We start from the raw sequence: 15,794 nt of genomic DNA on the forward strand, positions 1-15,794 counted from the left end.
AGGAAATATAAAACATTTGAAGTGCGGCCCTCCGGACGTCAGTGAAGAACGAATGAAGCCCGCGGAGAGAATGAGTTGAACACCCCTGGTTTAGACTAATAGTGGACAGTGTTGCCGTGTTAGGAAGAAGACTGGTGAAAAGGACAGGACTGATAGTGACTGGGAGGCTTGAGGCCAGACTGAACAAGAGGTTCAGCCCTGAGATAGGCGCAGAGCTAATCTCTGTACATGAGGATATGCCAATTACCAAACATTTGTCATTGCAGGTGATTTATAGTTCGGTGATTGTGGGTATAGGGTTTTGGCCAGCACTGTCAACCCCGAGGCCAGGCTATCTCCTGACCCGGAGAGCCAGGTAACAGCAAGACAAGCCCAGAGAGAGCGAGCCCAGAGCACATCCATCATCCGGAAGCACTGTTCCAGACCGCCGGCCAGTGAGCGCGCCCAGGGGAGTCCAGACGAGCCCAGAATGACTGAACCTCCAGAGGGGAGGCCCAATGAGCCCAGAATGACTGATGCGACCCAGGGAAGGGTAATCAAGTGTAGAATGACTGATTCCTCCCACTGGGTGCGGGTCCACCCAGGGGAGATTATAATAATAATAATAATAATATGCCATTTAGCAGACACTTTTATCCAAAGCGACTTACAGTCATGTGTGCATACATTTTTACGTATGGGTGGTCCCGGGGATCGAACCCACTACCCTGGCGTTACAAGCGCCATGCTCTACCAATTGAGCTACAGAGGACCACTGAGATTAAACAAGCGACGAATAACTGATGCCACCAAAGGGAAGGTAGTCAAGTGCTGAATGCATAGGTCTGTATTAGGAGAAGTTAGGAAAGTGTGGAGCGAGTGGTGGTAAGAGGGGGTGGTAAACGAGTGCACAGTAGTTTTCCTCAGGGCGATGAGAGGAGTGATCACAGAGACTGCCTGCTCAAAGGGAGATTAAACTAAGATATATGCAGTAACGCTGCCCAGGGTTGGTTAAATGAGCAAAGAGCAAGTGCTGAGTTTATTCTAGGGAATTAACTACTGAGTGAAAGGAGGGAAATCTACAGTATGAACCACCTCTCCCTCTGTCTCTCATGCACTTTCTCTGTATTTCTGCTCACTGTGGGCTCAGTAGTCTACAGGTAGATAAAAACACACTACACACTCAGTCAGTCAGTCAGTCAGTCAGTCAGTCAGTCAGTCAGTCAGTCACACATGAAGAGAGACAGATTGACACACAGATAGGGTCTGACACTGTGAATGTGATATTAGGAGAGAGAATCCACACCAGAGGTCATAGAAAGACAGAAAAAGGATCTAGAGCAATAAAGCGCGATTCCAGCTGTTTGCTAATGAAAATTGGGTCTACTGTAAGTACACACACACACACACACGAGCAGCTGGTCTATCTCTCATCGCTCTCTGCCCTCTCGCTGCTCTGTGTGTGTGTGTGTGTGTGTGTGTGTGTGTGAGTGTGTGTGTGTGTGACCAACTTTTCCATCTGTCTAGAGCTGTCACTTGCAACCTCGCAATATGTCCTTGAGTGTAATAACAACACCACAGAAAAGCAGTCTCAAACCGACAGCAGAGAAACAAGACTCTACACCCGCACGTACACACGGACACGCGCACACACACACACACACAGAGCCTGATTACTTGACATGCCACTGAGGCAGTGTATCAGTCCCGTACCCAGCCAGACATATGCAGACACACTGTGGAGGTGACATCCACACCCGTCAACACTCTCCCAAACAGATAACAGGAGGGATATGTTGACAAGAACATGAGTCACAAATACACAAGTCCCAAAATAGAACAAAAATATCCCAACTATGGCAGAGACGTGGAGAAGCAGTAATCTAATAATAATAAATAACCAACAGGCCAACAAAAGTATTAATTCACCCAGATGAAAGACATTCAAAAACATACAACTCTATGAACAAAATCCATGAATAAAACTAGCATTTCTAAAGAAGACAAACAACTAAGTTATGGAAAACGATCTGAACCAACAAGTTGAACACACCAATCCACACTGCTCATCAAGTCCATCACAACACCAAACCAAACACTGAATAAACACACGAAACAAATGAACGAACGGCATGACTGAAAGAGCGGAGGAGAGAACTCTTCCTCTCTCTGGCTCTCTCCCCCTCTCCCTCTCTTTCTTTCTGTGACTGACCTTGCAGAGTTTGTGGTAGCGTGGGGATGAAATGGCCATTCTCTGGAGCCTGTGTAGGAAGACCACCACTTTCTGGAGGGAGGTGCGGACCATGGCCATCATTTTACGCGTGCCACAGGTTTGCAGCCTGCTCCGAGTCCGCATGGCACGCTAGCACTGCCTAGCCCCGCTCATATCCTCTCCTCCTCCTTCTCCCAGAGACACACCACAGCAGGAGTGACGTGAACACACACACTTACACACACTGTCTGACACACATGCTGCGATTGGCATGCCCCCGCACACATATACTGGCAAACACAGTGCACGGTCAGTCACGTGCACTCTCACAGCAAACACTCTCTCTCACACACATATACACACACAGTCACACACACTTTGTCACACACACACACACACACTCCCTCCTCACATGCGCTCACACACAAGCTCATGCATTTAAGCAAGCTGAAACACTCACTCACTCTCATTCACACACAATCAAACCACAGCAGACAAAACCACTCCAAAAAGAGATGTCACTCTGGGGTCCCACTTCAGGAGCCAGGGGTCAAAGAGGAAAAATCAGCCGATAAGCAAACAAAGAGAAGAAGAATGAGAGAGGGAGGCAGAAGTTTTGCTGGAGGAGAGGAGAGATGCGCTGCCCTCCGATCGCAGCTCACGGCAGACAGCCAGAGATCAGAGTGGGATAAAGACTGTGGCGCGCCGCGGAAAACCTTCAGAGCAGACGACAGAGAGAGAGAGAGCGCGCGATCAGGAGACCTGGAATAACAGATGACAGAAGCTGCTTCAGCCATAGAGAGCCAATGACCAGCCAGAGCGAACAAATGACTGGGAGAGAGGGAACGAGAGAGAGAAAGAGAGAGGGAGGGAGAGAGAAAGACACCAAGGGAGAGAGCGAGCACAAGTGAGATGCACAGCATGCAGCTCGCACACAGCAGGAGCAGCAGTGTGTGTGCGTGCCCCAGACGTAACAATATGCTCTGACACAGATAGAGAGAAGAAGGGAAGAGCGAGAAGGGCAGAGAGAGAAGGGCAGAGAGAGAAGGGCAGTGAGGGAAGGGAAGTGAAGAGAGAGAAGGGCAGAGAGAGAAGGGAAGAGAGAGAAGGGAAGAGAGAGAAGGGCAGAGAGAGAAGGGAAGAGAGAGAAGGGAAGAGAGGGAAGGGAAGAGAGAGAAGAGAAGAGAGAGAAGGGAAGGGAAGAGAGGGAAGGGAAGAGAAGAGAAGGGAAGATAAGGGGGTAAGTACATTTTGTGAGCGCATGAAAGAGAAGAAAATAAAAAGAAAGTGAAGGATAGAGTATGAAAGAGAAAGTGACATGGAAACAGAGGAAGTGCTGATGCAGTAGTAGCATCTGTAATTTGCTCTGTTAATAGATTCCGAAACATGACTTTCTCCTGAACTCAGGATCTGAACCCCTGTGACTTCCCCTAAAGACTCCTCCAGCACGACAGACAGCTACGAAAGCCTAATCTCAGTTACCCAAGACTCATAAATACAGAGCACACACACACAGATAAGAGGCACACACACACACACACACACACACACACATTAAGCTATATATAAAACTGTGTTCAGCTTTGAGCTAAGGGACATATTAATGCCCATATGGCCCCTGTCTGGCTTGTCACTTCATATCCAGGGAAAAGACTCAGTAGCAGGAAGGGAAAGGGAGGCTTAGCGTTGAACACACACACTCACACACACTCACACACAGAGACACACACACACTCTCGACCCCCATTCACACACACATGCGTGCACACACACACACACAGGCACACACGCTCAGTTAACCAGGTGAAGCCAGATCTTAATTTGGTGAGCCATATATTTATTCACTCATTCCACACAGTATTCATTATTCTAAGGGAATTACAGAAGGGAATACCGTTAGCTAGCCCAGTTAGCGATATCGCACTGACAGCACTGGGTTTCCTGAAAAAGCCGTTAGCGTTAGCATATATGAATCCCCCTCGGGAACTAGCATCATGTTCACATTAACTTACAGCAATGTTTGGCTAGCGACTCCAATGTTCTGAGAATGAAAGTTAATGTTTGAGAAGGGCCAGAATCCGTATGGTGTTTGCTGTACAGCTTTGACTTGTTATACAGACTGTAACGCACTAGTTTTAGCCTTTTAACACACATGCACACACACACACACTTGCACAATGAACCAATGTAGCATTTTTGTACACATAGGTACATATCAAGGTGAAAACATCTGAGATACACTCACACACATCTGAGGTAGGCTAGATAAAAGCTCCCTTCCAACAGTGTGCCCTTTGCCCTCTCTGTGTGAGAGCATTACTACTACATCTCTTTGGAGTGTGTGTGTGTGTTTATGTATGTGTGTGTGTGTGTGTGTGTTGCCCTCTGCCCTCCTTCTGTGTGTTGTGCGTGTCTCTGTGATCCTGTGTGACAGTGACTAACAGGGAACAGGCTGCATTGTGGCTTCACATGGAGTCACTGCAGCTGAACATGGAAGGAAACAGGTGAGCACGGTGCAACCCAATATGGCACCACACCAGCTGAGGGAACAGGCTAGCACGGTGCAACACAATATGGCATCACACCAGCTGAGGGGAAACAGGCTAGCACGGTGCAACACAATATGGCATCACACCAGCTGAGGGGAAACAGGCTAGCACGGTGCAACACAATATGGCATCACACCAGCTGAGGGAACAGGCTAGCACGGTGCAACACAATATGGCATCACACCAGCTGAGGGGAAACAGGCTAGCACGGTGCAACACAATATGGCATCACACCAGCTGAGGGAACAGGCTAGCACGGTGCAACACAATATGGCATCACACCAGCTGAGGGGAAACAGGCTAGCACGGTGTAACACAATATGGCACCACACCAGCTGAGGGAACAGGCTAGCACGGTGCAACACAATATGGCACCACACCAGCTGAGGGAACAGGCTAGCACGGTGTAACACAATATGGCATCACACCAGCTGAGGGGAAACAGGCTAGCACGGTGCAACACAATATGGCACCACACCAGCTGAAGGGAAACAGGCTAGCACGGTGTAACACAATATGGCACCACACCAGCTGAGGGAACAGGCTAGCACGGTGCAACACAATATGGCACCACACCAGCTGAGGGGAAACAGGCTAGCATGGTGCAACACAATATGGCACCACACCAGCTGAGGGAACAGGCTAGCACGGTGCAACACAATATGGCATCACACCAGCTGAGGGGAAACAGGCTAGCACGGTGCAACACAATATGGCACCACACCAGCTGAGGGAACAGGCTAGCACGGTGCAACACAATATGGCATCACACCAGCTGAGGGAACAGGCTAGCACGGTGCAACACAATATGGCACCACACCAGCTGAGGGAACAGGCTAGCACGGTGCAACACAATATGGCACCACACCAGCTGAGGGGAAACAGGCTAGCACAGTGCAACACAATATGGCACCACACCAGCTGAGGGAACAGGCTAGCACGGTGCAACACAATATGGCATCACACCAGCTGAGGGGAAACAGGCTAGCACAGTGCAACACAATATGGCACCACACCAGCTGAGGGAACAGGCTAGCACGGTGCAACACAATATGGCACCACACCAGCTGAGGGGAAACAGGCTAGCACGGTGCAACACAATATGGCACCACACCAGCTGAGGGAACAGGCTAGCACGGTGCAACACAATATGGCATCACACCAGCTGAGGGGAAACAGGCTAGCACGGTGTAACACAATATGGCACCACACCAGCTGAGGGAACAGGCTAGCACGGTGCAACACAATATGGCACCACACCAGCTGAGGGGAAACAGGTTAGCACGGTGTAACACAATATGGCATCACACCAGCTGAGGGGAAACAGGCTAGCACAGTGCAACACAATATGGCACCACACCAGCTGAGGGAACAGGCTAGCACGGTGCAACACAATATGGCATCACACCAGCTGAGGGGAAACAGGCTAGCACGGTGTAACACAATATGGCACCACACCAGCTGAGGGAACAGGCTAGCACGGTGCAACACAATATGGCACCACACCAGCTGAGGGGAAACAGGTTAGCACGGTGTAACACAATATGGCATCACACCAGCTGAGGGGAAACAGGTTAGCACGGTGTAACACAATATGGCATCACACCAGCTGAGGGAACAGGCTAGCACGGTGCAACACAATATGGCACTACACCAGCTGAGGGGAAAAGATAACCATCATCTCGTATCACCTCAAAAAATGTGAACATTATCACCGATTAGTTTTTATATATACAGTAGTAGATTGTGTAATTCAACCTCTAAGATTAAATCAAACATTTGTTCTCCAGTTGTAAGAACTAACATAAGGTGCTTCATCTTTCTATAGCACCCCTCTAAGACCAAACTTCTGAGGAGCAATGCCGTTTCCTTCTCCTTAGAAAGAATGTGGCTTGTAGTTATATGGAGCATCTCAAGAAGAAACACAGCTAAGGTGACAGACTTGACATTGACTGGTGACAGAAGAGTCACTCTGAATGAAGGAAGGCTCCAGGCTCCTTTCCCCATTATCTCAATCTGACCACTCTCTGTCCTGCTCTCTCCTTCTCTCTCTCTCTCGCCAATCCCCCTCTCTTTCCTCCTTCCCCTTTCTCATTCATTTGCTTTTATTCATAAAGTTTCCCTTTGGCACTGATTGCAGTCCATCAATCTTACCCCAAGTCGAGACACAGAGGGCGAGAGAGAAATACGAGGGAAATAAAGGGGAAGGAGGAGTAGAGGGGAGAGAGGACAAGCAGGGGTAGAGAGAGGGTGGAATAAAAATAAATAAAGGCATTTCCAGAAAGCTCAATTTGAAATCACAAGATGGCCTTCCTGTAGGTGGAAAAAGAGCCCATATATGAGCCCATATGAGATCATGTATGAGCAGGTTGTTTTTAGAGCATCAATGCTCCCTCAAGTGAGACTAACCTCGAAAAACACAATGAAAAGGCACAACTAAATGGGAGCTGAATGTAGTCATAGATTACTATAGGAGTCTATAGTATTTCATCTGTGATCATCAGAACAGTATCTGTGATTCACAGGAACAGTGTGTGTGTGAGTTTAGCCTTGTCCTAAGGAGAGAAATAGCTGGAGTGTGAGAACGTGACAATTCTGAGGTTCTTAGAAAAAAGAGGGAGGGGTAATAAAGAGGGACAGAGATCAGATGGATCTGGGATGGTTTCAAAATGCAGGTGAAAAGGGACAGACACTACGGCCTTATCTGGAGTACTACAGGAAGAACATATCTTTCTCTCTCTCCCTCCCTCCCTCCCTCCCGCACTCATCCTCTTTCTCTTTCACTCGCCCTCTCAACATATCCCCCTTAGACACAGGAATCAATGTGGCTTTCAGACGGTCTCTTTTCACACAGACAGGGGCATTGTGACATAGAGATAGCGGGTGTAAGAGGGAGACCAAGCGTGTGAACAAATCAAATCAGAACCAGATTGACATGACCGTGTGGTATGAAAAGTGCTCATCTCTGTCAAAGGGCTGTCGTACAACAAAACACAAGTCAAGGAGGATTTTGAATTGACCATTTATAAATCAAAAGGGAGGATAATGTGTGTCATCGTAAGAGGTGTGTAAATGACAAGCAATAGGCGAGAGGACACATACGCACATCACTGAACAGCGCAGGACAGAAAAATCAATGAGTGACCACATACACACATACGCACACACACTTAACCACAGTTCACATGAATGCACACACACACACACCTCAGACTCACAAACTATCTTAATGAGGGATGACGGGGGATAATAGGATAACACCTGACCCCCTCTCCCACACACCTCCTTTGACCTCATTATTTCAACCTCTCTCTGTATTCAGCCCCTCAGCCAAGCCATTTATCTCCATATACCTCTCCATATATCACTCAATATACTGTTCATATACCGAGCGTCAATCCCAGCTCTCTTTTTTGCCCCGTCACCTAAAACCTTTTACACACACCTACATAAACAATCAGCAGATCAAATGGGCATGGCCTACCTCCAGTTGCTCCCTCAGCTCCTTGACGCGGGCAGAGTCCTGTGATAGCTCCTCCCTCTGGGAGGCGTCGGCCAGGACGTTGACGGTAGTTTCGGCCTCCTGAAGCCACTTGAGGAAGGCCTCCAGTTCCCTGAGGGACGTCTGTAGAGCAGTCAGGTCACTGTCCAGCTGGGCCTGGCGGTCACTAGCCCTGTCAATCAATCAACACGAAATTCAATACACTAATTAGTTGATCGATGTAATGGCCAATGATCAAGCATTGGTTTGGTTGGAGGTCATTGTTGAATTAGCTAGCTGAGTAGAATTAAAATAGTTCAGAACATTATCAAAGTGATATTTGAGAAGTGTGTGTGTGTGTGTATGTGGGTTGGTTCTTCTATCCTTGTTGGGACCTAAAATCCCCAAAAGTCCCCACAAGGATAGTAAAACAAGGAAAATTCTCCCTCGTGGGGACATTTCCCACGTCCCCATGAGGACAAAAGGCTATTTTAATCTTAGGGGTTAGGTTTAGGGTTACAATTAGGGTTAGAGAAAATAGGATTTTGAATGGAAATTAATTTTAGGTCCCCACAAGGACAGAAGAACATAACATGTGTGTGTCTGGTCTAACTTTGCCATCCTTTTGGGGTTCAAAATCCTCTCAAGGATAGTAAAACAAGGAACATTTCGCCGGTCCCCAAAAGGAAAACTGCTATTTTAGGCTTAGGGGTTAGGTTTAGGTTTAGGGTTATAATTAGAGTTAGAGTTAGAGTTAAGGTTAGGATTAGGGTTAAGAGTTAGGTTAAGGTTTAGTTTTGGGGTTAGGGGTTTGGGAAAATAGGATTTTGAATGGGAATAAATGTTTTGCTCCCCACTTGGATAGTAAAACCAACATGTGTGTGTGTGTCCACCTGTTGTTGATGCTGTTCCAGGCTCTGTTGTGTTTGTCCATGACCTCTTTGATTCTCCTTGTGTCGTCTGCAGAATACTCTCGCAGGAGCTGATTGGACAGCTCGTTAAAGGTTACGACGGTACCCTGACCTCTTCCCAGGTCTTGCAAGAACACCTGGAGAAGAAAACATAAACAAACAACAAATAATGACAAAGCAAATGGCTTTCTAAATATTTATTTCAATTCTTTCATATCCATGTCACATCCCTTTTAATCTCACTGCAATTAACACGGTTCCCTCAGGATCTCACTTTGTTTACTAAAGGTATGCTAACCCATTTAATTAAATGAGAAATAATAATTACTTTGTTATCAGCGTTATCCTATCAGTACCTGTTCTAGGGCATTGGAACTACAGTACAGTACCACAGTTAGACACAGATGCCCTCATGTGTTTGAGGTTGGCATTGCATTGGCCACTCGAAAAGAAAGTCTACACATGACAATCCCCATATACAACACATACCATTATCTGCCTGCAAGGCATGTTTGAACAGCTCTCATTAACACTATCAATAACAGTCGTGACATACCAACAGTAAGCCCTTTCATTTGCATAGACTCATCAAAATCAGCATGTCACACCGTGATATTAAAACGCATGATGAGTGGTACAAAATATATGTGTTATGTATCGGGCTAAGATGCAAACACTCAAAAACATACTTTCCATAACCAGTTTTGAGTCACAGATTACTACCCAATCCTAACCTTAACAATTAACATAATGAAAAATATCTGACCCTTTATCAGTGGTTAGAGGCTACTCTCATCTGGCTAATGGGGCAGGGGGTCAGTAGTTCAAAGGTCAAAGGTGAGGTGTCTGTGTATCTCTCACCTTGTTGTCACTGAGCTGTTTGGTCAGGGGTTCCCTGGAGAGCTGCAGTAGGTTGTGCAAGCGGCCCTCATTCTGACCAATCAGAGCCTTCACCTCCTGCCTCTGCTCCTCCCACTGGTCACTGTGGCCAATCATACTGTCCAGCTGCTGGAGCCGCGCCTCTACGCCGTGCTGCGTGTTGTCCCATTGGCTATGCACCTTCTCTACTGCAGTGAGAGAGAGACGAAGGGAGAAAGAGAAATAGTGGTGGAGATATTACAAGATAGAGAGTAGTGGTTGTGAGTAGGGCTGTGGCGGTCATGAAATTTTGTCAGCCGGTGATTGTCAAGAAAATAACTGCCAGTCTCACGGTAATTGACCGTAATTAACATAAACACATTTAGCATCTCCTGGCTTCCACGCATAGCCTACAAGCCACTGATGCAGACCTTTGGAACATCTACATTTAAAAAAGTCTAATAAATCCATGTAATATAGCCTACACCATCACAATAAATCCATTATTTATTTTAGAAAGGTCTAAAGAAACATGATATGAAGAAAATATAGTCTAGAAGAAGAATAGCATACTCTGAGTTGTCCTTATGTTAGGCCCTGATCTGGCTATGCCATATGGCTGTGGGCTACACTAGTTCATTTAGCAGACAAGATTTGCTGAGAATTCCGTGGCATTAATTTATATTATTTTTTAGTATGAAGAATACAATTGAACATACAGTGGCTTGAAAAAGTATTCACCCTCAATCCAATTCTCAATTGGATTGAGGTCTGGGATTTGACTAGGCCATTCCAAGACATTTAAATGTTTCCCCTTAAACCACTCGAGTGTTGCTTTAGCAGTATGCTTAGGGTCATTGTCCTGCTGGAAGGTGAACCTCCGTCCCAGTCTCAAATCTATGGACGACTGGAACAGGTTTCCCTCAAGAATTTCCCTGTATTTAGCGCCATCCATCATTCCTTCAATTCTGACCAGTTTCCCAGTCCCTGCCGATGAAAAATGGATGGTGTTCTCGGGGTGATGAGAGGTGTTGGGTTTGCGCCAGACATAGCGTTTTCCTTGATGGCCAAAAAGCTCAATTTTTGTCTCATCTGACCAGAGTACCTTCTTCCATATGTTTGGGGAGTCTCCCACATATCTTTTGGCGAACACCAAACGTGTTTGCTTATTTTTTTTCTTTAAGTAATGCCTTTTTTCTGGCCACTCTTCTGTAAAGCCCAGCTCTGTGGAGTGTATGGCTTAAAGTGGTCCTATGGACAGATACTCCAATCTCCGCTATGGAGCTTTGCAGCGCCTTCAGGGTTATCTTTGGTCTCTTTGTTGCCTCTCTGATTAATGCCCTCCTTGCCTGGTCCGTGAGTTTTGGTGGGCGGCCCTCTCTTGGCAGGTTTGTTGTGGTGCCATATTCTTTACATTTTTTATAATGGATTTAAATGGTGCTCCGTGGGATGTTCAAAGTTTCTGATATTTTTTTATAACCCAACCCTGATCTGTACTTCTCCACAACTTTGTCCCTGACCTGTTTGGAGAGCTCCTTGGTCTTCATGGTGCCGCTTGCTTGATGGTGCCCCTTGCTTAGTGGTGTTGCAGACTCTGGGGCCTTTCAGAACAGGTGTATATATACTGAGATCATGTGACACTTAGATTGCACACAGGTGGACTTGATTTAACTAATTATGTGACTTCTGAAGGTAATTGGTTGCACCAGATCTCATTTAGGGGCTTCATAGCAAAGGGGGTGAATACATATGCACGCACCACTTTTCCGTTATTAACTTTTTTAAATTTTTTGAAAGAAGTTTTTTTTTCATTTCACTTCACCAATTTGGACTATTTTGTGTATGTCCTTTACATGAAATCCAAATAAAAATCTATTTAAATTACAGGTTGTAATGCAACAAAATAGGAAAAACGCCAAGGGGGATGAATACTTTTGCAAGGCTGAATAAAATAGAAAGGATATTTTCTCCAAACAATTTGAGGGAGTGCGCACATGCATATATTCTGTGTTGAGCAGTTAACATTAACAGGTACTCCTACAGTATATGCTTAATTTAGAGTTATTTATGTAACTTTAGTTGTGATACAAACATTGGGCTATCCATTTAGATTTTTTATACATTCTAAGGCTGCATGATGCAACTCTAATGATGATTTGAAAAAAGCCTCAAGAAAGGCATGAGCTCTGCTTTGTTTCTTGTGCAGGCTGTACACACTTCATCAGTCTCTCATTCACAATTTGACAAGCACTTGATAATGCCTTGAATTTCCCAGCGGCATCCCCTTTGTGTGGCTGTAATGCCCCCTAAAAAAATCCATGCCTTTTGCGGCCAATGGCCATTGTGCCCTTGGCCTGAATCTAATAATTATAATTCCCTTCTCCCGGCTGCATGCACCAAAGCACCTCTCACTCAAATGGCTCTCCGTCATGTGATCGGGTCTTTTTCACAAGCTACAAGTGAAGACAGGGTACTCAACTGCGTGTGTCCTTATCCAATCCCAAGGTGCATATTGTCCACATTTACTTTTCGTCAGTCAACAAGATGAGTAGGCCTAACGAACAGAAAAAGCACTAGCCTATGTCAATCTACCATCCCCCATAGTACAAAAGTTGACCTATTCTATTCTGTGCGAGAAATAATTATTCCAAACATAGACTGGGACAGTTGTGGGATAGAGCCCAAAATAATATAACCACTAGCATCAAAAAACCTGTTTTAAGCAATGAGCCTGACGCGACAGATGAGAACGTTTAGCTTAAAATGTTGATAAACTATTAATCTATTTCTTCACATTATAAGCGCAGCAATGTGCACACTGCAGTAGGCTATAAGCGTGAATGTTCCATTAGCAGGAAAACCCCATTCTCAAAAATGACCAGAAATGTGATTATGCATGTAATGCTTTTAGTATAAAGGTGCATTTTCATGGAGAAAATTAACTGCCCCAAACTTGAAACTCACGCGCTGCGTATGTATGCCAGTTAGGCTCTAAACCCGTTGTAAAGCAGATTAATGTGCTTCATTTTAAGAAGTTATTTGGCCACTTTAGTTGTGATGCAAACCTTATCAAAACATATAGGCCTATGGGCTAGGCTACATGAGGTGTGCAACTATGATTTGGAAAAGTAGCAAAAAAAAAGCATGCGCTGTTTCTTGCCTTAAGCTGGGCATCATTCACAAGTGATAATATTTAATTCATAAGGGATAGGCTAATATTGTCACCCATCACACTATTCTTGATTTAGTCTTGTCTTTACATATACTAAATAATATATGTGTGAAATTTGTTTTGATTTAGAATGGACCATTATCATGCACCTGTCTCGAAACAGGGGCAGCAGAAAAAAATACACTTAAATAGTGAATGGAGGACACTTTTCCCGTGGTTCATTTTTATGCCAGCCAGGTAGGCTATACTGTTGTAAAGAGAAGCAATGTGTTTAATATTAGGAAGTCTATAGGCCTAGCCTATAGAAACCTGATTGGATCATCCTCTTTTTAATAGAGGCCACCACTCTGTTTTCTCACGCATAGCCTATAGAAATGTTGCGCAACATAAGCTCATGGGGACTCATGAAGTGTTTGATTAGATTTTCGATTACAATTGCATTGATGTCAGAGTGATTAGAGGGACAATAGAGTGCTGAGTACCAGGCAGTTAGCAAGTTTGGTAGGCTACTAATGACCATCGGCAGCATCAGAGCTTGGAGAAGCCTAATTACCATGACTAAACGGTCACGTGGAATTTGACTGCCGTCATGACCGCCAGTGTGTAGTAATATGGTCACCGTAACAGCCCTAGTTGTGGGTTGTTAGTTTGAATCCAAGGTTGGGTAGGTGAGGTGTACCTTCCTGCTTTCCTCTGTGAGCATACAGTACATACGTTTCTCAGTGATGGAGGTGCGTACGTCCAGGTTGGAGGTCTTGTTCTTGATGTTCTGGGCCAGAGTGAAGATGTCTTCCAGCTGGGGGTGACGCTGCTCCAGGTCACTTTTAGTCACCTGGACAGAATATATATATATATATATATATATATATATTTAATTAAGTCCTTTTTACTTGAACATATTAAAGTAACCATAACCACAGATGCATATACTATTACTAACACGTATCCCAGGTATATGCTGAGGTTCACCTACATACACAGACTCACTCAATGTTCATGGCAGGTTACAGTATATAACCACACACTCAGTGACTAAAGCCATCACCCAGCACACCCCACCAGTGCCCATTCATTCCCACACACACGTACCTGTAGGCGTCCCATGGTGGCATGTATCTCGTCTGTGTCCCCTACAGTGACGATGTTGGACTTGAGCATCTGTGTGATGAGCAGCAGCCAGTCCGCCAGCTCTGTGGCCGTCTCGTTCAGGTCTGTGGGGGCCACCAGCTCTGGGCTGCGGGGGGTCTGGTGGTGGTGGTCCTCACTCATCAGACTGGCCATCTGTACTGCTGATGGGACCACTGACACTGGGGATGGACAGGGGGGAGGGGGGAGGTGGAGAGAGGTCAATTTGATTCAATCCAATATTTATTTGTATTCAGTTTTGCCATTGCCAGATTACAAATTATGTTGTTAAAAACAGATAGGACTGTTATAAAGTAGTAACTAGTAATTAATAATTTTGGTTAAGGTACCTGAGAGTTGTTGTTGTTGGGCGACATGGTGGGTCCATGGAGAAGAAACAGAATGTTGCAATGGAGACAACATAGGTGGGTGTTGAGATTCCTTCAATCTTCCGTCCAGAGCCTTCCAGTCTGCCGCCAGCTGCTCTACCTTACTCTACACACAGGGGCACAGGAGAGCACACACATGTCTGTCTTCACTTGGAGTTACAGTCGATTGCAGTTACACATTAATAAACTTGTAGTGGTGTTGTTTCATGGGGTATTTTTTGTTCATTGTGTGTTGATGCAAACTGTGTTATGCTTGTTGTTGGCCAAAGCAAAGCAGACCTTCTCCAGGGGCAGCAGCTGTTGTCGTCTCTGTAGTTCTATGGAACGGGCCAACAGTTCCTCTAGCTCTCTCTTACGCTCCCTCATAGCTGCTGCCAGAACCTACAACACAGAGAGGGACAGACGGACATAGAGACAGACAGAAAGAAATGAGTGCCTGAATGTCTCCATCTAAACGGAGACAGTTATGGTCCAATCAAATAAAGAGACCTTGTTAACATAAAGTACAATAAAACACTGGATTTAAGGTTCTGCCCAAGCATCTTCAATTTAGTGTGGCTAGCCAAAGTGCTGTGTGTGTGTATTACCTGGCTCTCTGCAGGGCTGACACCTCTCCCACTGAAGGTCTGGTGTGTGACCTGAACCCAGTCGGTCATTCTGTTCATCTTGTTCTGGAACTGACCATGACTCTGTAGGTTCCCCTCCACCTCTCCTACATTTATCTAACAACTCTTGAGTCACCTACAGGAGAAGGGAGGGGGGAAGGATGACAGTGAGAGAGAGAGAGAGAGAGAGAGAGAGAGAGAGAGAGAGAGAGAGAGAGAGAGAGAGAGAGAGAGAGAGAGAGAGAGAGAGAGAGAGAGAGAGAGAGGAGAGAGAGAGACAGAGAGAGAGAATGACAAGAAATGGAGAGAAGGTGAAGGAGAGATTGTCCATATCCACTTTTTACTGTTACTCTCTCACCCTTCCTTTTATCCAGTTTAAGTTGACCTTTAGGCTATTTAGTTGCATTAGGTTCATTAGGAAATGTAGGTTCAATAGGTTGAATAGGTCATTCTCACCTTGCTCCAGTTGAGGTGATGGTCCTGAGTTTGCTCTTGTGCTGATCTCTCTCCTGA

At 45.6% G+C, this 15,794-nt stretch overlaps 1 pseudogene across 1 annotated transcript in view; it reads right to left on the reverse strand.

The window, feature by feature from the left end:
* Window positions 1–15,794, reverse strand: part of LOC311106780 (utrophin-like) — a 146,968-nt pseudogene that overhangs the window by 130,649 nt on the left and 525 nt on the right. The window contains exons 2-10 of the transcript XR_014615865.1: window positions 15,738–15,790; window positions 15,264–15,417; window positions 14,956–15,057; window positions 14,638–14,782; window positions 14,252–14,469; window positions 13,877–13,994; window positions 9,994–10,199; window positions 9,115–9,269; window positions 8,225–8,414 (exon numbers count right to left, since the gene is read on the reverse strand). The product of XR_014615865.1 is annotated as an utrophin-like (transcript). The remainder of the gene's footprint in view (window positions 1–8,224; window positions 8,415–9,114; window positions 9,270–9,993; window positions 10,200–13,876; window positions 13,995–14,251; window positions 14,470–14,637; window positions 14,783–14,955; window positions 15,058–15,263; window positions 15,418–15,737; window positions 15,791–15,794) is intronic.

Source organism: Coregonus lavaretus (assembly GCF_964263955.1).
Source record: "Coregonus lavaretus genome assembly, chromosome: 31".
Taxonomy (NCBI): domain Eukaryota; kingdom Metazoa; phylum Chordata; class Actinopteri; order Salmoniformes; family Salmonidae; genus Coregonus; species Coregonus lavaretus.